We start from the raw sequence: 24652 nt of genomic DNA on the forward strand, positions 1-24652 counted from the left end.
ATGACGTGATCTTTGGATGATTTTGTTAGTTTATAAAAAGCCTCGTCCTCTTCTTCCTGGTTTGGTGGTCTGTAGTAGACTCAACCATGGCATCACCCTTGTTTTTTTCCCCTTTTTATCCTTACCCAGAGACTTTCAACAAGTCTGTCTCCTATTTCCATCTCGACCTCAGTCCAAGTGTATACATTTTTAATATATAAGGCAACACCTCCTTCCTTTTTTTCCCTGCTTATCCTTCCTGAGCAAGCTGTACCCTTCTATACCAGTATTCCAGTGGTGTATCCCAAGCCTCTGTGATGCCAACTATGTCATAGCTGTGTTTATTAATTAGCATTTCAAGTTCTTCCTGCTTATTCCCCATACTTCTTGCATTCGTATACAGACATCTAAGATACTGATTTGATTTTCCCCTTATGTTCTCTCCTGTCTCTCCCTGATCCCTGCGATAGTGGCTCATGCTTCTCCCTCCTTTCCCCCCACTTTCCTCCGATTCCAACCCTTCTCCCAGGTCTCCACGTTTTTGACTTATCTGTGGGCTTTTGTCACTTGCCATCATAACACACATCCATTGTAGAGAATGGATGAAGATGATTATGTGTTCTTTCATCAATGGAGACTTCTCTGCAGCTGGCAGGATGTGGAAACTTGAAATAGAACTGTGTAAAAAATAATAAGATTCTTGATACACCTTGGTATGTCCTGGCTCCTGACACACAGCAGCAAGAAGACTCCCCTGCACTCCTCTGCAACTAGGCAAAACACGATTAACAGCAACAACTGTCAATCCCTAAACTGGGGGGGGCTTGGTACAGAAAAGAAAGTAACCCCTGCTACAGTCATCCTTCTTTTTTTGGGGAACTGACCACAGGAGGAGATGCACGTAGGTCCCTATCCCTCCTGTACATGGACTGCATATGGGAGGATACTAAGAAAAAAATCTTACAGAACCATTTTGTTCCAGGTTTTCTGGCTATGATTCCGATAGCTGTAAGTTTTCAGAAACAGGCAGTTGCAATACTTCTTTCAGTGTCACAATATGTGAAGCTGTAACTTTAAAATCACCCTTCACCGCATTGCCTGCTTACATAAAGGGAAAAATAAAAACTACTCAGCAGTGCACGAGTCAGCCAGTGGAAAGAACGCTGGCTTTTAACACAGGCTGCAATGGACAGAGAACCGTTTCCTTCACCACACCAACAAAATAAAACAACAAATGAAACACAAGTCCTTGATTAAAGAAAAAACTGCCTGGGTGGGTGGGTGGGTGTGTGTGTGTGTGGGGGTGTGTGTGTGTGTGTGTGTGTGTGTAACTGTATGGTTCAGGAAACTAGTGGAGGTGGTGCAGGGCCTTTCACCATGACATGTTCAGACCCAGCCTGTAATGACTAAATTGGGGGGTGCAGTTCATTTCCCAGTGGACAGCTTTCCACATCAGCAATACCTGGCTCTTCATCACTGTTGAGAAGACAAAGACTGGGTGAGCATGCTCGCAGGCAAGCCTACAGACCTTCAGTGTTGGGTCTCCATCCTACTTTGCAGCTTGGGGGCAGAAATCAGGCCTGTGATGTACTGGCATAGGACATAGATCTGTCCCTTGAAAAGACATCAAGTTCTTGCTGCCTCCCATTGCTGCAATGGGTAGTCTCATCCTCTTCCACTGTTAAGCAACCTGCTCATACTGCACATCCACAGACGCTTAATATGCCAGATACTCTTTACTCACCAATCCTTGCTGTGATGATGATAATGCAAAAGCTAATGATGCTTGCTTTGACCATCAAAAAAACCTCCCACAAACCCTTACCTCAGGAGAATGGAGGAGTTGAACTTTGCAAGGCTAACAAAACATTGAAGCTTTTCTTCTTAATGATCACTTTGAGAGTTTTGTGTTTTAAGTCTGTGAATCATTTTACCTCATTCCAAGGGAAATGTCTGCCACTCTGTCCTCCCTGAGGTGTGCTTCTAAATAAATTATCCTTGAATTCATCTTAATGACATCATTGTATAATAACCCTTCTTGAACAAGGCCCTTTTTTTTTTAAACAGAGTTAATCAAGCTCATTTGAGTTTATATTCCATTTAAGGCTTGTTTGTTTTTCTGTTAGTCAATCCAGATCGTCTCCTCAGATGATCTTGCTGTGAATCCAGGGGACTTTCTATGAAGTCACATGAAAACTGGCAAGTGCTGGTGGCAAAGATGGCATCTCCATCATCACCACTGTCTACTTCCTCTTGCATTGTCTAAAACCTTGAGGTTTTTAAGAAACAATTTTAATTCTAAAATTAAGAATCTAAGGTTGTGTTGGTAACATTTTCTTGGGCCTCAAATTTTTGTTTCCATTTCCCACTTCAAAGTAAGGCTTCTCCTTGGATAAAGCCCGGTGAAGTAGATAAGGCTCTGTTCAGTTCAATGTACTGTGAGCCAGCTATTTCCTGGCAGCTGGCAAAATAGTGATGCAAAATTTTCTGTCTCAGTTACCTCCTTAAGCTGCATGAGCTTTTGGCACAGAACTCAGTGATGGTTTGAACTGTTTGTAGAGGAAATTTGCCTTAGCGAACCCACTATCTTTGCATGCAAATACTAATTGAAAGACAAAAAGAAAAGGAGTACTTGTGACACCTTAGAGACTAACCAATTTATTTGAGCATAAGCTTTCGTGAGCTCTATAGCTACAGAGCTCACGAAAGCTTATGCTCAAATAAATTGGTTAGTCTCTAAGGTGTCACAAGTACTCCTTTTCTTTTTGCGAATACAGACTAACACGGCTGCTACTCTGAAACCTAATTGGAAGACAAAGATTGGTGGTTTAAATGAAGAGTCTAGTAAAGACAAACTAGGTTTGTGGGCGTTTTCCAGAGGCTGTCTCCAAAGTGTGTTTTGATATTTAGTGGTGCTGTTACAAAGAGGGAAAGTGTCTGATGTGCAAAATGAGGATTATTGAACACTCAGTTTATAGTTTAACAAGGGGACAAAATTAATTTTTTGCACCACATCCTGTTAGCAGAGGTTGGAACCCTGCATGAAGATGCTGATGGATTTCTGTTGACTTATTGTGGCAGTTGTAGCTCATTAATGAACTGAAGACTATAGTGAGGGCTCTTTAAGTCAGAGAAGCTGGGGTCTGTATAGTGAAGTCTCTGCAGGTTGACATATTTGCTGCTGTGTGAGTTACTAGTATGTGGATAAGTTTCTGGACTAAACTGAGCATATGTAGATTCTGTTCAGAGCAAGGTGTGAACTCCATTTGCTTAAGCTACTAACAAACCAAAAACTATTTACAAGAAGAAAAAGGAGGAAAAATTACAAGTTTAAAAAATACTTCCACAATAAACTGGTTTCAAATTGTTAGTTTATCATTATCAATACAATTAGTATATAACTTGGGTAACACACTGATTCACAAATAGACTTTTATTTCTGAATCTCTATTTTTTAAAATAATAAAGAAGGTGATAGTGTAATTACTGAGTAGAGGGAGTCTTAACTTTTTTTTTTTTAAGCCATGTTTAGGCGGCTTGTCTTGGCTGTGAAATGGCAGCTGTGAATTCCAGACCAATCAATGCCTCCAATATGAGAAACAAAAGTTAAAAGAGAAACTAATTTTCCTTACTTTCTGTAACATTCATAAGACTTTAAGAGTCTATATTTAGTCCAAGTCAAAGAAAATGTGACTTCACAATGATGATGTACCTTAATTATCCCTTCTCAGTGAGCTTATGTTTCATTTTTATATTCTTGGGTAACAAATCAAGTTTGCCCTTCATTAGCTTTGTCCTTGATCTTGTATTTGAAAACTATTTACTCATCCCTGTGTTGTATATAGCCATGTGTGTGAAATGAACATAATGCATATACTCATTCCAAGCTGCTGAATCTCTCTAATTGAACAAAAAGGGTGCACAGCTGGGCTGTAACTTCACCTGTGCTTTCAGCCTACAGAAATTGTATCAAAAAGAGAAGTTTAAACAAGAAGGTAGGAAAAAGGAAAACCAGATGATGAATTTACAGTGAAGTTCTTACTGCTTTTTGGTTTTTTTGATGCCATCCTTAGTTTACAGTTGCTGCTTCTTAGTACTGCACCTTTACTGACTAAATGAAACATGAAAGCATGACATATTTAATTTCAGAAAAGAAACAGACATTAACTTTCAAGCTGAAAATTCTGTAAAGCATGTCAATCATTAATAGTCAGCTAGCAGAACTGCTGAATGCAGCAATAATTAAATCTTTCTTTTTCTTTTTTTTTAAGTGGAAACTGCATCTTATTAACTTCCAGGGTTATACTATACATTCTGAAGCAAAAAATAATTCTGAAAATTATAACAACTTCTTTTGTGGGGGTTAGAGAGAACGGGGTCTATGGGTAGATCAGTGGTTCCCAAACTTGTTGCGCCGCTTGTTCAGGGAAAGCCCCTGCCGGGCTGGGCTGGTTTGTTTACCTACCACGTCCGCAGGTTCAGCCAATCGCGTCTCCCACTGGCCACGGTTCACTGCTCCAGGCCAATGAGGGCCTTTGGTAGCGGCGGCCAGTACGTCCCTCGGCCCACGCTGCTTCCAGCAGCTCCCATTGGCCTGGAGCAGTGAACCGCGGCCACTGGGAACCGCGATCGGCCGAACCTGCGGATGCGGCAGGTAAACAGCCCAGCCCGGCAGGGGCTTTCCCCTCATAAGTGGTGGCACAAGTTTGGGAACCACTAGGGTAGATTATGAAATCAAATGGAACAGGAAATAAAATATTTATGGAGAAGGGAAGAGGTTGAAATTCATGAAAGCAAAGTCAGCAGTATGAGACATACACACTTCATTGACTAATCATAGTTTTAGTTAGGTGGGTGTGTGAGACCTAATTGATTCCCAAGCACTGGAAAATAAAATGTTAATTAAGGAAAATGAAAGCAAAGCTTAGACTCAGTCCTGTTTTGCTGTGAAAATGTATTCTGCCATCCATTAGAATCAAGGTATTGCATGCAAGGGGACTGATTATTTTCTTGATCTTTGTTTGATTGGTCACCTGTCTGGCAGCAGCATCACTGTACAAAATGTAGGCAGAATTGCAGGTGTACCTGATATAGTAGAATGAGTGGGGAGAGACCCTTGTAAGCAGTGTAGAACCAATGTACCAAGAGATCTTGACTGCAGCCCACTGTCAAACCAAACCAAACACATCCCTGCATGTGAGCAATGGGCATAAGAAAAGTAAGAAAGTCTGGGTGCGCTGAATGGGGAGCTCTACTTCCTACTGCCTTGCTACTACATAAATTACAACAACGATTTGGACATATCTGTGCATATTTATTTGTTTTTCCTAAATTTAATTAAGTATTTTAGGAAAAATATACTCTGAGGCTACCAGAAAGTTTGTTGTGTGAACCCCTGCTTAGAGCTGTGTGGAAGGTCAATACAAACTGTGTAGCCTGTGGGTTTCTTTAACTGAAGGGTGGAACAACAATTGCCCCTTCCCAAGTACAAAAATACAAGCCTTGCAATTAAGACTCTACGGGTTTATCATGGTGATTTTAAGAAAAGACACAAGAAGGTCATATTAAGGGCAAAAGGCTCAGAAAAATCAAGGAGTGGAAATTGTTCTCCCCAATTAACCTTTTTATTCCCCTCCAGTTTTTGTCGCAAACAACAAGAGGTGCGCATGTGTTGTGATAATAGTGATTAGTTTGGCAGTGGCACTGTCATATCACAGCAGCCCCTGGATCTACCTACGCCGAAGCTCTAGGAGAAGGCGAAGCTTGTTCTCCCCTCTTCAGTAATATAACTGGGCAGCTTTGTGCAGCGGTGGGACCTAGTGTAAGGGTAAGTCATAAGTCACATACTTTGTATCCGCATGGACTGCTGTTCATTGCCAGTGGCCTCTCCTAAGGGATAGGAACTGCAGTTGCTCCTGAGCCTCCCATGAGAAGTACTACTCTCGTCCCAGGTAGTCTTTCTGATTTCAGGTGTCTACTGTTGGTAGTCAAAGGTACACTATATTATAGGGTCAAGTAAGTGGAACCTTACAACTTGTACAAATATTTGTCACACATGGTGAAAATGTCAATCCCAGATGTGTTTTTTAGAAACCAAATTACTTCTAGTAAACACCATATGGCTCTGTAAATTTTAATAGAATTTTAATAGAATTATTAACCCACCTACTCTGCCCATAAAATGCCCAGATCTGAAAGTCATTGAATCCATGACAAAAATCATGCATTACTGTTAGTGGTGTGATTTATTTCTTAGAGTGGAAAGAGATGAGGAGAAGGAATTTGAGAATTATAGTAGTTGGAGTTCTGTGTGTCTTTTTTTAGTAAAAGATCTACTTGGAAAAGAAGTGGGGGAGAGATCAATCAGCTTAATCAAATGGGGAAGCATTTATTTATTTACTTTATTTTAGAAAACTCTGACTTTGTTTTAGAAACTTTAGAATATTGATGTCACTTCTGCTGCTGGAATTTTTAGAGGAAAAGATACACTGACTATAAAGAAATGCTTTTCTGGGGCAAGGGTATTGTGGCCTTATTTTGTTGCATACTTTTCCAGAGAATGGATGCGCGTCAACAATATAGTAAAGATTTCTGCAGGAAATATAAACCCAGTTACAAAGAAATATATTTTATTTTTCTCCACACTACTTTTGAATGTTATTTCTGATATTAAAGCTATCTTGGGCAGGACTTGGATTTTTTTTTAAATCTCTGGCTTTCTATCATGGGATTTACCACAAGCTTCTCTTTTATTTCCTGGAAACAAAATCTATGCTGCAGTAGGGAAATATTTAAAGCACTGTAGTTTCCCATTCTCCCCCCCGCCTTTTTTTTAAACTAATCATATGAGCCTCAGATGGGGAGTACAGCTTCTGTGAGTGTAGAAGGGTCCACATAAGGAAATAATCACCTCTATTCATTTTCTGAAGATCTGGCATACAGCGGATTGCTTGTAACTATCCCAATTGCCTGTGGTGTGAAATCCCTTTTGCGCTAAGTAGAGAGGCAAGCCAGCAAGTACCATCAGAAACCTCTGGCATGCATAAAGACAGTAAGACTATAGAAGAAAGCATGCACAATGTTTTACGCACAAGTCCCGTTACTGGCAAATGATGATCAAATGGGTAAAATGGATTACAAATAAGTATATGGGGAAAGTATATGGGGAAATCATATTTGCAGACCTATTCAAAATGTGGGAAGGCTCCACCAGTAGAAATTAACTGTTGTCACCATCCAGTGAATCATCATTGTTCCTTTGTTACAGGTCAAGGACTGAAAATAGGAGCATCTTGAATTTGGAATGTGAAAACTATGTCTCATGCAACAAGGAAAAGATAGATATTAAACAATCACCACAGAGCAGGGATGAGGAAGAGAAATTTATATGCATAAGAGACATCACTTATTCCGAGAAGAATGAACACATTGCCCCAACGCTTACGTGACACCGAATGGCAGACTTCCAATTTCATACAAATTCAAATATAAACCAGTCCATTCTCAAATTACACATTCCTATGTCTTTATTTCAGGTGTTCTCTCTTCCTCTGCTAAGAATAGTGATTCCACAAGAGCATCAAGAAAAAGAGCACTTCTGGTTGCCTTGACTTAATTTGCTTCTTCTTTTTAGGCTCCCTCATCCCTTGTTTTTACAAGACTTCTTTTGGCAGATGCTACTCTCCAGCATGACCATGTCCGATCGTTATAGTGAATATTTCCAGTTCTCCAGCATTGTGCATTAGAAGGAAATGGGTTTCAGGTAGAAAGTACAAGGGAGAAACAGGAAGAAATGTGTACTGTGATCATACATACGCAACTCCCACCAGGTTGGAGTTTCCAGTAGAATTTTTTTCACACCCATGAAAAACAAAACTAAAAGAAACAACCCTTCAGAAGCTGACCTCTGCTGGAATAAATGTGTACTGTATATATAAAGCAAATATCTTGACACTGTTCTATGCTCTAAAATTCAAAACTTCCAGACCTTAGTTGGATTTAAGTGTAGAAACATATTTTTGACAGTCTTCCCCTTTTTTCTAAATATATACATTCAGAAAAGCCCATTAAATGAATCTCTTTGGAAACCTATTTGTTAAAATTATCCAATGCAATGTCTGAAAAATAAAGCAAGGACCATGTGAAGAATTATCCCTGTCGGTAGCATCCAAGTAAACAAAAATTCTAGAAATAGTTTGTATTCACGTCTACCAGTATATGCGGATTTAGCATGAAAGTCAGGCACCGTCAATTGTGTCTTTGTTACTGTACTCGTAGGGCCTTGGGCGAGTCAGTTCTCTATCATAGGTACTTATGTGGCCCTCGTTACCATAATATTTGAGTGCTTCAAAATCCTTTAATATATTAATCCTCCCCACACTCCTGGGAGGTAGGGAAGGTTACTCTTCTCCCCATTTTACACAAAGAGAAACAAAGTAATTTTCTCAAGGTCACACGGAGAGACTGTGGCAAAGCAGGAAATGTGTCTGCCCCAGTTTATCAATCTGTAGAATCATAGAATATCAGGGTTGGAAGGGACCTCAGGAGGTCATCTAGTCCAACCCCCTGCTCAAAGCAGGACCAATCCCCAACTAAATCATCCCAGCCAGGACTATTTCAAGCCTGACCTTAAAAACCTCAAAGGAAGGAGATTCCACCACCTCCCTAGGGAACACATTCCAGTGCTTCACCACCCTCCTAGTGAAAAAGTTTTTCCTAATATCCAACCTAAACCTCCCCCACTGCAACTTGAGACCATTACTTCTCATTCTGTCATCTGCTACCACTGAGAACAGTCTAGATCTATCCTCTTCGGAACCCCCTTTCAGGTAGTTGAAAGCAGCTATCATATCCCCCCTCATTCTTCTTTTCCGCAGACTAAACAATCCCAGTTCCCTCAGCTTCTCCTCATAAGTCATGTGTTCCAGTCCCCTAATCATTTTTGTTGCCCTCCGCTGGACCCTTTCCAATTTTTCCACATCCTTCTTGTAGTGTGGGGCCCAAAACTGGACACAGCACTCCAGATGAGGCCTCACCAATGTTGAATAGAGGGGAACGATCACGTCCCTCGATCTCCTGGCAATGTCCCTACTTACACATCCCAAAATGCCATTGGCCTTCTTGGCAACAAGGGCACACTGACTCTCATCCAGCTTCTAGTCCACTGTAACCCCTAGGTCCTTTTCTGCAGAACTGCTGCCTAGCCTTTCGATCCCTAGTCTAGAGCAGTGCATGGGATTCTTCTGTCCTAAGTGCAGGACTCTGCACTTATCCTTGTTGAACCTCATCAGATTTCTTTTGATTAGATTCCTCTAATTTGTCTAGGGCCCTCTGTATCCTATCCCTACCCTCCAGCGTATCTACCTCTCCTTCCAGTTTAGTGTCATCTGCAAATTTGCTGAGGGTGCAATCCACGCCATCCTCCAGATCGTTAATGAAGATATTGAACAAAACTGGCCCCAGGAGCGACCCCTGGGGCACTCCGCTTGATACCGGATGCCAACTAGACATGGAGCCATTGATCACTATCCGTTGAGCCCGACAATCTAGCCAGCTTTCTGTCCACCGTATAGTCCATTCATCAAGCCCATACTTCTTTAACTTGCTGGCAAGAATACTGTGGGAGACTATGTCAAAAGCTTTGTAAAGTCATGGAACAACACATCCACTGCTTTCCCCTCATCCACAGAGCCAGTTATCTAGTCATAGAAGGCATTAGATTAGTCAGGCATGACTTGCCCTTGGTGAATCCATGTTGACTGTTCCTGATCACTTTCCTCTCCTCAAAGTGCTTCAGAATTGATTCCTTGAGGACCTGCTCCATGATTTTTCTAGGGACTGAGGTGAGGCTGACTGGCCTGTAGTACCCCAGATCCTCCTCCTTTCCTTTTTTAAAGATGGGCACTACATTAGCCTTTCCAGTCGTCCAGGATCTCCCCACATCGCCATGAGTTTTCAAAGATAATGGCCAATGGCTCTGCAATCACATCTGCCAACTCCTTTAGTACTCTCGGATGCAGCGCATCCAGCGCCATGGACTTGTGCTCATCCAGCTTTTCTAAATAGTCCCAAACCACTTCTTTCTCCACAGAGGGCTGGTTACCTCCTCCCCATGCTGTGCTGCCCAGTGCAGTAGTCTGGGAGCTGACCTTGTTCGTGAAGACAGAGGCAAAAAAGCGTTGAGTACATTAGCTTTTTCCACATTCTCTGTCACTAGGTTGCCTCCCTCATTCAGTAAGGGGCCCACACTTTCCTTGACTTTCTTCTTGTTGCTAACATACCTGAAGAAACCCTTCTTGTTACTCTTAGCATCTCTTGCTAGCTGCAACTCCAGGTGTGATTTGACCTTCCTGATTTCACTCCTGCATGCCTATGCAATATTTTTATACTCCTCCCTTTGTCATTTGTCCAATCTTCCACTTCTTGTAAGCTTCTTTTTTGTGGTTAAGATCAGCAAGGATTTTACTGTGGAGCCAAGCTGGTCACCTGCCATATTTACATATTCTTTCTACACATCAGGATGGTTTGTCCCTATAACCTCTATAAGGATTCTTTAAAATACAGCCAGCTCTCCTGGACTCCTTTCCCCCTCATGTTGTTCTCCCAGGGGATTCTGCCTATCAGTTCCCTGAGGGAATTAAAGTCTGCTTTTCTGAAGTCCAGGGTCTGTATTCTGCTGTATTCTGCTGCTCTCCTTTCTTCCTTGTGTCAGGATCCTGAACTCGACCATCTCATGGTCACTGCCTCCCAAGTTCCCATCCACTTCCCCTGCTAATTCTTCCCGGATTGTGACCAGCAAGTCAAGAAGAGCTCTGCCCTTAGTTGGTTCCTCCAGCACTTGCATCAGGAAATTATCCCCTACACTTTGTCTGTGCACCACTGTATTGTATACAGGGATAATACTGCTCTATCTTGCAGGTATGTTGTGAGGATTAATTGGTTCATGTTTGTAAAGCACTATAGAAATGGTCAATATTTTCACTGAAGTTTTTATAGAAATTTTCAAATACCAGAAACCAGTAAGAGGAAGTAGAGTTGGTGCTATAGAAACTATACCAGCTGTGGCATTGCCTAATAATGGCCCTGAAGCTTTAGTGCTTTGGCTCAGAAGATTGGGCCCAAAATAGCCTCTTTGTTGCTGTTTTGGGGTGTGGGTTGGGGATCAAGTAAGCAGGACTAATGGAGCATAAACAATCAGTTTGGATAAAAACCTGAACATTCACCCGTGACTCAAACTGATCTTTTCTTGGTGATTCAAATATTAGCCAACTCTGACATCTTTCCTGGAAAACTCATAAGAACAGGCTCTTTTGGGTGCTATTGGAAAAATTGGTTCTGCCACAGTTTTGGTTCTGCCACAGTTTCGTTTCTGCTTTCCTGATTCTTGAATGGGACCAGAAGGCAGAGAAAAATGAAGATAGCTTTGTCTTCCTGCAGTAACCTCACCAAAAACTCTCACATGTCTAGTACTTAACAACAAAAGCTTGTGTACAGCAAGGGGGAAGGAGAGGAAGAAATACATAGGTTTTCTCTTTAATAACTTATGAGGCATAGATGTGTGTGTGATGTAAGAATCTAGATAGAGGGGCGCACTAATATTGCATAGAATTGTAAAGGTATTGAGGACTTGAATAACTGAGGTATGTCTATACTCCAACGGTGAGGTGTGATTGCAGCTCAGGTAGATGTACCCTAGCTAAGCTTGAGGCCTGGTGCAGTGAAGCTTTGATATTATGTGCTTCAGCACTGACTAGTCCATTGAGTAGCTATCCAAGGTTTAGGGCCGGCATGTAGAGCCCATGCTGAAACGTGTGCTGCTGCAGCTTCCAGGACCCAAGATAGCTCGATTAAAGAAAGTTTGGGTATGTCTACTCGAGCTGTAATCGAACCATGGGATTACATTATAGACATAGCCTAAGATTCTTGAAGATGAGACCTGCTTGACATTTTCTACAACATAGTATGCTGTCCTCTTTGTTTTTAAATCATATTTCTATAATTTGGGAATCTCTACGTGGAAAACAACTGGAAAAAAATGGCTGAGAGACACAAAAATTGGAAGTGAGTGACAACCTGGTAACAGTGGCTTTTCTCTATATTTCTGAAACAAAGTGCACTGACCATATGGATTGAACATCAGCTAAGCAGAAGAAACCAATGCTAATATACAGAAGACCACTTCAGACACGAGAGCTTTCTTCTTTTGCTGCCTCTGAATTGTGTGGATTTTTTTTGTTTTATTTTTTTTAAGCCGTGACACACTGGGAACACTTATAAATGTTTACTTTATCCCAGGCCTGACCATTTGTAAGAGTGTACTTGAATTCTTAATGAGAACTACTCATTTTTGAATTGCATCATTCTGTAATGTGTTCACTGATTATTTAATGTGCAATACAGATGTGTCCTCTCACTGACTTTATAAATCTCTCATTATAATTGTATACGATTATTGGATGATGACCCAAATGAGAACTCTTTGTGTACTGAGTGGAGGCTCATCTGTCTTACTCACAGAAGCATCTTTCATTTAAAGAAATAAAGACTAAGATCAGCCTGAAAATAAAGCCATTTATCTACAGAGATTTTTCTGTTGTGCAGCATGAGCTATAGGAATCGCCATTCTGAGACCCCCCTGAGCAATTCCAAGGATATGAACAATGAAAAAATAGGATATTTTAATAAATTAGCAAAGAAATTAAGAGACAGAAAATCAGCTAAACAAATGTTCAGTTTTGATTAAAACAGCCTTGTTTTGTGGTAGTCGGAAGAGATCATGTTCCTCTTCCCTCTGTCACAAATTGTCTGGACTAATGACTGTCCTCTGAATGCTGGTACTGATTAGATGACCTTTGAAGGACTGAAGCAATCAGTGACTTTCTCATAAGGGTCAGGGTGGGTAAGTGGTTAATCTTGATTTCAATTATTTTAAGATTTTGGTGGCCCTTTCCCTGAGAAGCCCCCGTTTCCCACCATGTGGTGGCTGCCATATCGTCAATAGCTGCGGTACCCAACAGAAGCACCCAAGGGCAGCACAGGTTGCCTGGAGATGAAACATGCTAATCTCCAAGGGAGGGAGGAATGAATAATATTGTTTGGGGACAGGAGAATGCCTCTCCTTCCAAACCCATTCCAAAACAAGGTGATACTTGTTGGGCAATTACTCTTTCTCCTCTCCTGTAAGGGATACAACAAAGATTTGTGCTGCTACTTTTCTCATTTGAGGCATATGCTCCTAAATGTTTTGCATTTAGTAAAGAGAGATGGGAAGAGAGCTCTTCAGCATGCTGCAGAAACTCAGCAATCCATATGTTTTTCATCCAGCCCAGAGAATGTAGTCTGGTATCTTTTCCCCAGTGTCTAGGGAAGACTGGGGCATGTGTATGAACAAACTGGCTGAGATTCAATCCAGATTAGATTGAAGGGATCCATGATGGTTTGAAGGAAGCAATTGCAGGAGTTGGCTGAGATATATATCTACCCTCTGGAGGTTATTCTATTATCATTATTTGTTTGTAATTTGAGTCTGGTTAGATTCCCAGCTCTTCCTAAGAGGATCAAATAGAGTCATTGACTCAGACTTTGTTTTCTGCCCTATCAGAGTCCAGCAAGGAAGTTGCATGCCTTTCTCTTAAGGGCAGACCTTCCTACTGCAGTCCATGTTTTTTCAGTCTCTATACCTTCTGATCTCCTCATTCATGATCATAAACTGAATGAGGAGATCAGAAGGCATACAGAGGTGACCAGTGTAGTGCAGGCAATGTATGATGCAAAGCTAAGGTGGGTGGGTTATGTAGTCTGCAGGTAAGACAATAGGTGGAAAACCCACATCAGTGATTGGATCCCCAGAGACCATAAGCAATTGCTGGGCAGATGGAAATATGCTGGGCCAATCCCATGACAAAACTCTTTGGCCAGAAATGGAAAGAACATGCTTGCAACAAAACAGAATGGTGTGGCATCAACTTACGTTCATGGAGGGATGGACGAGGACAAGCCAGACCAAGGTGACACTCTACTACACTTGGAAGCCATTTTAAAAGCTGAAGTTACTGCATGACATGTCAGCTTGTTTGAATGAACTGTCACACTGTGAGCACATGATGCCCCTCTGCAATGACTGCACACTTGCTTCCTGGTGCAGTGTAAGGTGATTTTAACTTAAAAAATGCTAAATACGTGAGAGTTACTGGAGGCAGGGTGCCCTTGATAAGAGGCTACTGGCCAGGTGTTTTCTGTGAGGGAACTCATGATTCTGGAATGCACTCGCCTCCGTCTTGGTCCAAGAACTGCGTGCATTCTTTAATCTTCAGAACCCTTTGCAGTTTCCTGCTTTTTTGAGCGATGTTTGGGAAAGGCTGAGGGGGCTGTGAATGGGGCTTTCTTTGGGAAGTTGTGGGAGGGAAGATCTTGATTTAGTTCCATCTTGCAGCCTGGTGGTTGTAGGTATGAAACAGGGAAATGTGGTACTGATTTGATTCTTAACGACTGTATTTATGGAAATTTTACCTGATAACAAGGGCTCCCAAGACTGGGATAGGAGTTCTATTAGGTGTGTGGTTTTTAACCTTTAAATAAATGTCAGCCATGAATTTTCTAACCCATTATTTAATTTTGCCAAATAGTATGTATGTAATTGATAGCAAGGTGACCAAATCTTTACAAGTAAAACTGAAACTGAGTTACCATTATACATTTCATCTTCCTAGTTTCCTCGCATTTTGCTTTTTGATAACATTGACATTCTTGCCGGGCTTTAACACTCAAGTAACTGATTGAGTTTCATCTGGGAATACTGTATGTTGTTAAGAAGCTCACTGGGATTGGTGATGAACAAGAGTCAGGATAAATTTGATGAAGTAGACGCACTGTTAGTCCTGATAGCTATATATGGCTTCTTTTTAAGTGTTCAGAATGACCGTAATCTAGCCTCTCAGCAAGTGCTATGGGGCACTTCTGACCTTGTTTCATGACATTGAGGAGCCTGGTAACCTCTTTTATGACCTCAACCCTTTTGCACAATGTGCTGACCAGTTCTGGGGGTGGCTGTGCTGGAAAAGAACAAGAGCAGGCACAGCAAGGAGCAAGCACAGAACTGTTTGGGGGAGGAAGAAATTATGTAAATGAACTTCCAGTCCTGTGCAGAACACAATGCTGTCTCTTCCCCTAGCAGGGATTGTGTAATGCAGGCAGGAAGAATGGATCAGGGGTTAGTATGCTGATATGGGACTTGGGAAACCTAGGTTCAGTTTCCTTCACCACCACACATCTCTTGTGTCATCTTAGACAGAGAGAGACTAAGTGATTTGCCCCAGTTCTCCATCTGTAAAATGGGGATAATAGCACTTCCCCACTCCACAGGAGTGTTGAGAATAAATAGATTAAAGATTATTAGGTGCTCCGGTATCCTGGTAGTGGGGGCCAGATAAGTACCTAAGGCCATGTCTACACTGGCAGAGGTTTTTCACCAAAAGTTTGGTCAACGACCAAAAAGCACTAAAAGAAAATCGTTATTACCTGTTCACACTGTCTTCCTCTCTCTTCAGAGTGCCTCCTCACATGAGGCAGAAGCATCGACAACAGAGCAATGCACTGTGGGTAGCTATCCCACAGGTCAGCTCTCCACCTTCTGCCTCTAGGTCTTGTGGGAAGGTGGAGCAGATCACAGCGCATCATGGGTCCAGGTTCAATGTCCCATGATCCATTGCTTTCTGTCCCAACATTCCATGTGCTTCCATCTTTGTTTCGTGGCATTTTTCAACATCCCTTGTTTTATGCTTGCCCTGCCATCTCTGTCTGAAAGAATGGATCCTGTACTGCTCTTCAGTGCTCTGCTAGCTGTCAGTAGCAAATAGTGAAGTTCCTAACTCAACGGGATTCATAGTTGCCTGATGTGCTGTCTGACATTGATAGGGGCAACGTTAGATTACTTTTGGCATTCACAGAACAGTTGCCCATGGTGGACCGTAGCTTTTGGGCTTGAGAAACTAGCACTGAGTGGTGGGATCACATCATATGCAGGTCTGGGATGATGAGCAGTGACTGCAGAACTTTCAGATGAGGAAAGTCACCTTCCTGGAACTTGGTGCAGCGCTCGCCCCAGCACTGTGGTGCAAGGATACCAGAATGAGAGCTACCCTCTCGATGGAAAAGCAAGTGGAGATCTCAGTGTGGAAGCTGGTGACTCCAGACTGCTACCGGTCAGTCACGAATCAGTTTGGAGTCGGGAAGTCAACAGTTGGGGCTGCGTTAATGCAAGTATGCAGGGCCATTAATCGCATCCTGCTGTGAAGGACCGGGACTCTTGGCAATGTGCATGAAATAGTGGATGGCTTTGCAGAAATGCATTCCCCTAACTGTGGAGGGGTGATAGGTGGCCTGTTTATTCCAATTCTGACACCGGACCACTTTGCAACTCAGTACATCAATAGGAAGGGGTACTTCTCCATGGTGTTGCAGGAGCCTGTGGATCACCACAGGTGTTTCATTGACATCACCGCAGGGTGGTCCGGAAAGGTGCATAATGCACGTATCTTCAGGAGCACTGGCCTGTACAGAAAGCTGCAAGTGGAGGCTTTCTTTCCAGACCAGAAGATTAGGGGGATGTTGAGTAGGGGATGTTGAAATGCCCACAGTGATCCTGGGAGATCCGGAGTACATCTTAATGCCATGGCTCATGAAGGCTTACATGGGAAACCTGGACAGCCATAATGAGCAGTTCGACAATAGGCTGAGTAGGTGCAGGATGACCATGGAATGTGCATTTGGCATATTAAAGGTGCACTGGGTGCTGCCTTTATGGCAGGTTAGACCTCAGTGAGGATAATATTCCCATGGTCATAGCCGCGTGTTGTATGTTGCACAATATTTGTGAAGATAAGGGTGATAAAGGTGTTTCAGTAGGGGACTGCTGAGGTGTAGACCTCTTGTCCGCTGCTTTTGAGCAGCCAGATACCAGGGCTATTGGGGGGTGGGAGGGGAAATTCGAATCAGGGAGGCTTTGAGGCAACACTCTGAAGATGAGAACCAGTAATATATGTTACTATGCCTGGGACTGCAATGCTTAATGAAACTGAGTTTTGCAAGGAAGCACTTGTGATTTGTGTGGCCTAAGATTCAATGTAAGCAGATGATCAAACAGCTTGTTTACATGCTGCTGCCATCTGCCATCACAGTTTGCAGGAGACAAATAAAGATTGCTTATCATTCAAAAATCTTTGCTTTTACTGCACAAAAAAATATACCTTCCCCCTCCCTCCCCCATATACACACATGCTTGGGGAGAAAAGGGGGTGTCAGGGTAGGGCTGACTTTCAGAGCAATGCATAAGACCAACTATCATTTGATAAGGTGTCTGTGGGGGTGGAGTGAATGGGAAAGTGAGAAATCCGAGAAAGTAGAAAGGAATGTGCAGGTGGAGTTTGGGGAGGGCATGGGAAACAGTTCTGAATGTGCTGAAGGGGAAGGTGGGTAAACATCTGCTCAGTCTGGAGCGTTATGAGGGACTTCAGCATCTTGCTTTGCTGCTCCACAATTTTAATCATCCTCTCAGTTGTGTCCCTAACAAATGCCTCATTTTCTTTTCTGTCCTGCCTTTCGATTTCCCTCCACTGCCTGCATTCCATCTTTTTCTGCATCTGAGTATTGCAGCACCTCCTGGAACGTGTCTTCCTTGCTCTCTCTCAGGCACTTTCTTATCTGGCAGAGGAGTTCTGCCAGTGGTGTAAGGGGTGCCTCTGAAGGCCATATCTGCAGAAGCACAAGGAACAATGTACAGAAGCCTGAGTAAGTACACGTACAGCACTGAAACAGTACCGTAAAATATCCACCTCTGGTAGCATACCAGTCACTTTCTCACTGACCCTTAACAAGCACACATGCTAGCGAACACCCCAAGCATGGTGAATTTTCCCTGGGGCAAGGGGCATTGTACATAGGGAGAAAAGCAATATGAAAGGGTCGTGTTGCAGTCAACTAGGGACAGTATTCTAAAGTTTCCCACCCTTTTCCACAGGCGGGGGTCATTGTAGCAAATATCTCACTCCTGAGGGTAAGCAGGGAAGCAAGGCTGCATCTGCTACATGCTTGCAGCTTCTGCCCCGGTCCCTATGCTGCTCGCCTGTGTGCTGCTTTGGTCCCTATGCAAGTGATTCCATGGGGGAAGGGACAAAACAGTTCTTCCAAGGAGAAGAGTTCTTCCAAGGAGAACCTTTGGCAGAGGATTGCCAAGTACCTCCAGGAAAGTTTTCCATTGGCCACTGTCAAAAGACCGGATACTGGGCTAGATGGACCTTTGGTCTGACCCAGTATGGCCGTTCTTATGCAGAGCTCTCTCTGGAGGATTCCTGTGAAATCATGATGTGCATCAACACCCTGTTCCGCCACACTGCTTAGCTGTACGGGGAAATGTCCAGCACACAGAAACACAGCAAGCCTTCTATATCTCTATGCCCTCAACCCACCTCCGCACTTTACAAAGCAAAACCACTTACCAGGGGTCTCCTCTCCCACTTCTCGCTCGCCAGAGAGCAACTACCGAGACTGGCTAGACACCTCTGGAGTGGAAAACAGCTCCTGACTGCATGCAGCATCAGGCGACCCCGCCATGGGTTCCACATTGTCGTCTACCTCCACCTCTTCATTGATGACTTCGTCCTCCAAGTTAGGTCCACTTTCTGCCAGCTCCAGCCCTACCGAAGTATTCACGGGACTCTTGGCAGTGGAGGTGGGGTCGCCGCCGAAGATAGCGTCCAACACCTTATAAAAATGGCAGATCTGTGGCACAGCACAGTTTGCCCCCCTTGCCTTCTGGTACGCATGCCTCAGCTCCTTGATCTTTGCACGGCACAGCAGCATGTCTTGATCATAGCCCTTTTCACACAAGCTTCAAGAAATCTGCCCAGAGGTATCAAAATTCCTATGGCTGGAGCACAGCTGGAACTGCACAGGCTTCTCTCCCCAAATACTGAGCAGATCCAGAATCTCTGCATTGGTCCAAACGGGAGAGCGTTTCCCACATGGAGCCACCATTGTCAGCTGGGAATATGTGATGTGAGCTCTCCATGCCAAGCAAACAGGAAGTAGAATTTCAAAAATTCACAGGGCTTTAAAGGGGGAGAGCAGAAGGCTGCTTACCTAGCTGCAGGACAGCAGAATTGGAACTGCTGACCAGAGTGATCAGGATGAACATTGTGAGACACCTTCTAGAAGCCAATTAAAGCAATAAAATTAAATACGTTGTCTACACTGGCACTTTGGCAACAAAACTTTTGCATAAAAAGCCCTGTGGCTCTCCTCAAGGTGGTTTTTATTTTGTCACCAACACTGAAGAGTTTTATCACTGAAAGTGGAATTGGAGTGTGTACACCTGCACCGTTTCATTTCCAAAAGCTGCCTTTTGGTGAAAAAACTCTGAAGTGTAACCAAGGCCTTAGACAGACAGACAGACAGATATCCCCGGAACCATCTTCTTGCATCTCTGTGGACTCTAGTCTACTTAGACTCTATTTAGCTCTTGGGAGCTTGTCTTGCTATTTATTTGTACTAATGGGGAATATGAAAGCTCTTGCAGAACAAAAAATAATAATCCTATGCGGACAAGGTGAGAATGAGAGAGACTGGAAACAGGGTCTCTGCTTTTGTTGTGTGGGACCATTCCTGGCGTGAATCTTCTCCTCCTTTGTTGACAATGTTGGGGAATGGGTCCTCATGGACCCTCCTCTGTTCTACTTGGCTTGCTGCTCTGTTTTGGAACTGTTAGCCAGGAGATCTCTCTTCTGACCAAGCAGCCATTCAGTCTCTCCATTACTAACTGACCACCTGTTGTAGTAGCAGGCAATGTACTAACAAACTTCAACAGGACTTTATTTTTTAAAGTGGAAACCTCTTTTCCAAGCTGCTGCTGCACCCTCAGTAGCTCTCCCTCAGCCTCTTCAACTCCTCTCCCCTCCTTCCTGTTTCCTGTCCTTTCAGACTCCCAACAGCCAGTGCTCCCAATTCTAATAATGACAAGCAACATCTAAACACCAAACCACCAAGGGAGGAAATTGTTTATACATGCTGCCTGCCCTGATCTTCGATCCAGAGGCCTAATTGCCATAGGTGGGAATCAGGTTTGATATGATACAGGAAGTGGAAGAGGGAAAAGTTAAGTATCTCCATAAGCAATGTGTAGCTGCCTTGTGGAGATGAACCCTTTAAGAGCTGTGCAGGTGTCCTATGGACCCCAAGCAGGTTATGCAGGTCTTCAGGGCTTTATGAAGCAGATGTGCCTGGGATTTCACCCATAGCTGGAGATAAGATTGCATGGGGAGATGACTAGGATTTCAGCCATAGCCACGAGTAAAACTGGGTGGGGAGGGGCAGGGAATAATGGTACAATCTCAGCCCTCTCCCTAACCCCTATGTGGAACACCAGGATTACTTGCCACTCACAATAGGTTCTGCACATCTTCATAAAATTACCTTCATTCTTTTTCCATGCTTCGCATGCAGAAATATCAGCTGGTTGTTGTCCTTCCTTGCATGCTTTGAGTGGTGAAATATTGACATTTTAAATTATCACTAGGCTCGGGCGTTAGCACTGCATTGAAATGAATAGAGGCAATTCACACTCCTCTCAGAGCACTTTCAATTTCTGTGTAGACTCAAATGAAGATCACTGCATTGATTTACTCTTGTTTCTCAGTTTGAAATCCAATTTTGCAAACAAAAGAATGGAAACTTAAAAATAAACTTAAATAAATATACAGATTTCTGGAGTTCAGTATGTGAACATTCAACTGGCTCACTGACCCTCCACGACCCAACCTAATTAAGCCCTTGTTTTTAGTATAATAGAAAAGGCTATTAAAAATAATTTCTAGAAAGTAGTTGTTTAGCAGAATTTCAGTCTGAAAGGAATCTGATACAGCACAGATGACCCCATTAATTAGGTCTAGAAGAATGAAAATCCTTAGGCTTGTGTAACTAGAAAAATTGGTTTTACTTTTATAAAGGAGGACTTTCTTTGGTCTGAAATTTCATTTATGTAGTATCACCTTCCAATCACAAAGAATGCAGGTGTCCTTTCAGATCCCAGGTTTAGGTTGCAGGAGTGTACCTCAGAGAGGGAAAAATGAGTGTGTAAAAGTGGCATTATGGGGTTTCAAAGTTATTTTGCAAAGGAAAAACTGCATCTTCTGAACAGGGAGATACATACCTACCTGTTTTAGCCAGTGTGGACACTTTGGAGTGTTGGAACTTGAGATCTCTGTTTCCCCTGTGCTTCTATATTATGCTTTTGAAAAATCTGATGATCAGATCTCTTACTGGATGCAACCTTATGAAGAGAGAACACTAAGATAACTATGTGATTAGTCATAATAGGCTGACCTCTTACCATTTTGGAAATGTCTGCACCTAGGATTTTGCTCATGATTTTTTTCCTCTTTATGTACTTTGTGTGTGTTTATATAGGGAGAACATAGTTGTGGACTTGTGAGTAACTCCTAGGGTAAAATTGCATTTGTAAGTCAGTGAGAATTAGACTCCTAAGTTATTTCATGCTTTTGAAAATTTTTGCCAAAAAACGTATGTCCTTGGGGTATATTGTCTGAATTCAGTCTTTGATTTCATCCATGGGTCCTGACTCAGATCAGTGGGGTTTTGCAGGGATGTAACTGAGGGCAGGATTTTCCCTGTTCTCTTTTGCTATCTAGCAGCATGCTGAGTAGTACAAAGCTAGTAACTAATGGCTTAATTTTGGATTTGGTGGCAAATGGTACTAGTCAGGGACCATATAACAGCAAGTTCAGTGTGGGCTCTTTGGATGAGACTTAGCCACTTATCACAGCAGTATCAAAAACTTTCTCTTCTCATGGGAAATTGGTTTAGAAAGCATTGTTACAGCAGATTTTTTAAAACAAAGTTAAGTGTTGTGTACAATATGGAGATCAAGAGTGTAACTTGCAGTTTTCCAAGCTACCCCATTTAGTGTGCCTTAGCAGTATCCTAGTGGGACATACCATGTCAAGCCCTTGGCTTCCGCTGAGATTACCAACCAAGATGCCAGTTGTGATAACGGTTTTGGTGATGTAAATACCTGCCTGCTAGGAATTGGACTAACACTATTAACTTGTGTCACATACGGATAGGCCATTGAACAATTGTTGATAGCAATGAACGTTTAGTGCAACATGCTGCTGCTGTACACTTTGCAAAATGAATCACATCTTAAAACTGTTGGTATCTTGTGGTGGCGAATAGGGTATAAAATAATACCAGGGTTTGGTCATTGTAATATTAAAAAACTACTATGCAAAGTCTTCCAGGGAGCACTATTTTTTGATTGCAATAACTTTTCTTCTCCGCTTGCCTTAAAAATCTTTGATCATTCAGCCTACTCTTGAGCTGAAGGAACCTGAGAAGCAGATTGCTAGGCAACAGATGCTGTAAAGTGGACTTTCCACTCAGTCCATTTTAATGATGAGATGGCAATACAGACCCGACAATGCTGGAAGTCCTCTCCTTCAAAATATTCAAGACAAAGAGAGCTTAGTGTTACAAAAGAGAGACAAGTGAAGCAAGAAATACGTTTGAAAGCAGGAGTTAAAAATAAACTGAGAGGTAGGTCAGAGAGAATACCAGAAAGATGAAAGAAAAAGATGGAATGGGAAGAAACAAAAGGCAATATAAAATAAAGAGGAGTCAGAATAAAAAGAGTGTGAGAGGAGGTTGAGAATCTAACTAAAGAAATGATAAAAACAAAGGGCAAGAGAGAGGAAAACGGAAACATAAGTATTCAGTCTACTGGTGCTTAAAATGTACAGTTGCCATCAAAAAGGGAATATAAGCTTAAATCTATTGTTGACTTATACAAATGAACCTATTGTTAAAATTCTGGGTATATTTACAATATAAACAGTATATAAAAAACATTGCCTACCTGAAGAAGCTGTCCTCACCCCATCATAGTCTTTATTCTCCCACTCAATCACCCTCTTCTCACACACAACCCAGGATGCCCCCTCTGCCTTCCCACAACTCTTAGTGGCAGAAGAGGAAGAGATGCTCTGTGGGATAGCTGCCCAGAGTGCACTGCTCCAAATACCACTTCAAGTGCCGCAAGTGTGAACATGCTATTGCGCAGGCAGCTGACAGTGTGAACACACAACAGCAGTTTCCTTTCAGCACTCTCTGAGCGGTGCTGTAATTGCTGGTGCCAGTATAGACCTATAGAACTCTGCCAGTATAGACCTACCCTGTCATAAATATAAAGGGAAGGGTAAACCCCTTTGAAATCCCTCCTGGCCAGGGGAAAGCTCCTCTCACCTGTAAAGGGTTAAGAAGCTAAAGGTAACCTCGCTGGCACCTGACCAAAATGACCAATGAGGAGACAAGATACTTTCAAAAGCTGGGAGGAGGGAGAGAAAAACAAAGGGTCTGTGTCTGTCTGTATGCTGCGCTTGCCAGGGACAGAACAGGAATGGAGTCTTAGAACTTTTAGTAAGTAATCTAGCTAGGTATGTGTTAGATTATGATTTCTTTAAATGGCTGAGAAAAGAATTGTGCTGAATAGAATAACTATTTCTGTCTGTGTATCTTTTTTGTAACTTAAGGTTTTGCCTAGAGGGGTTCTCTATGTTTTTGAATCTAATTACCCTGTAAGATATATACCATCCTGATTTTACAGGGGGGATTTCTTTATTTCTATTTACTTCTATTTTTTATTAAAAGTCTTCTTGTAAAACACTGAATGCTTTTTCATTGTTCTCAGATCCAAGGGTTTGGGTTTGTGGTCACCTATGCAAATTGGTGAGGCTTTTTATCCAACATTTCCCAGGAAAGGGGGGGTGCAAGTGTTGGGAGGATTGTTCATTGTTCTTAAGATCCAAGGGTCTGGGTCTGTAGTCACCTAGGCAAATTGGTGAGGCTTTTTACCAAACCTTGTCCAGGAAGTGGGGTGCAAGGTTTTGGGAAGTATTTTGGGGGGAAGGACGCGTCCAAACAGCTCTTCCCCAGTAACCAGTATTAGTTTGGTGGTGGTAGCGGCCAGTCTAAGGATAACGGGGGTAATATTTTGTACCTTGGGGAAGTTTTGACCTAAGCTGGTAAAGATAAGCTTAGGAGGTTTTTCATGCAGGTCCCCACATCTGTACCCTAGAGTTCAGAGTGGGGGAGGAACCTTGACATACCCATAGAAAAAACAGATTAACTTTGCACTCAGCAAGCTCATGGTTTGTCAAATCAACAGGGACAGTGAATTCCAGAGCTGAGAGTGCCCCACCCACTGAGTTCAAAACTTGGGAACGTTAGCAAGAGCACTGCATCTGTTTACAACTGAGGAGATGGTGCATGAGGGAAAGTTGACACGCAAGGTATCCAAGATCCAAGCTCTGTAGGTCTTTACAGAGCAAAATCAGCATCTTGATTTGCACCCAGAAAAAAAAATTGATAACCAGAGTACAAATCCACCATGCTTCAAGCAGCTAGCTTTGCTAAGTGAGCAAGAGGCTGCGTTCTCTGCTAACTAAAGCTTCCGAGTAGTTGTCAGGAGCATCCTGCAATCATCTTATCTGGAAGTTGTGAACTATAGCATGGTATTGCTCACCTGAAAATGAGCTTTTATTTGTGTGTGTGTGTGTGTGTATTTTGTTCTTAATTCGTGATACTGCTCTATACATAAAGAATTCTA

The 24652-nt window shown here is 42.6% G+C and overlaps 1 protein-coding gene across 11 annotated transcripts in view; it reads left to right on the forward strand.

Annotated features, from left to right (window-relative positions):
* HTR1F (5-hydroxytryptamine receptor 1F) overlaps positions 1–24652 on the forward strand; it is a 206534-nt gene that overhangs the window by 38368 nt on the left and 143514 nt on the right. The gene's annotated exons all lie outside the window — the stretch shown is intronic.

Source organism: Lepidochelys olivacea, assembly GCF_965140295.1.
Source record: "Lepidochelys olivacea isolate rLepOli2 genome assembly, chromosome: 1".
NCBI lineage: Eukaryota > Metazoa > Chordata > Testudines > Cheloniidae > Lepidochelys > Lepidochelys olivacea.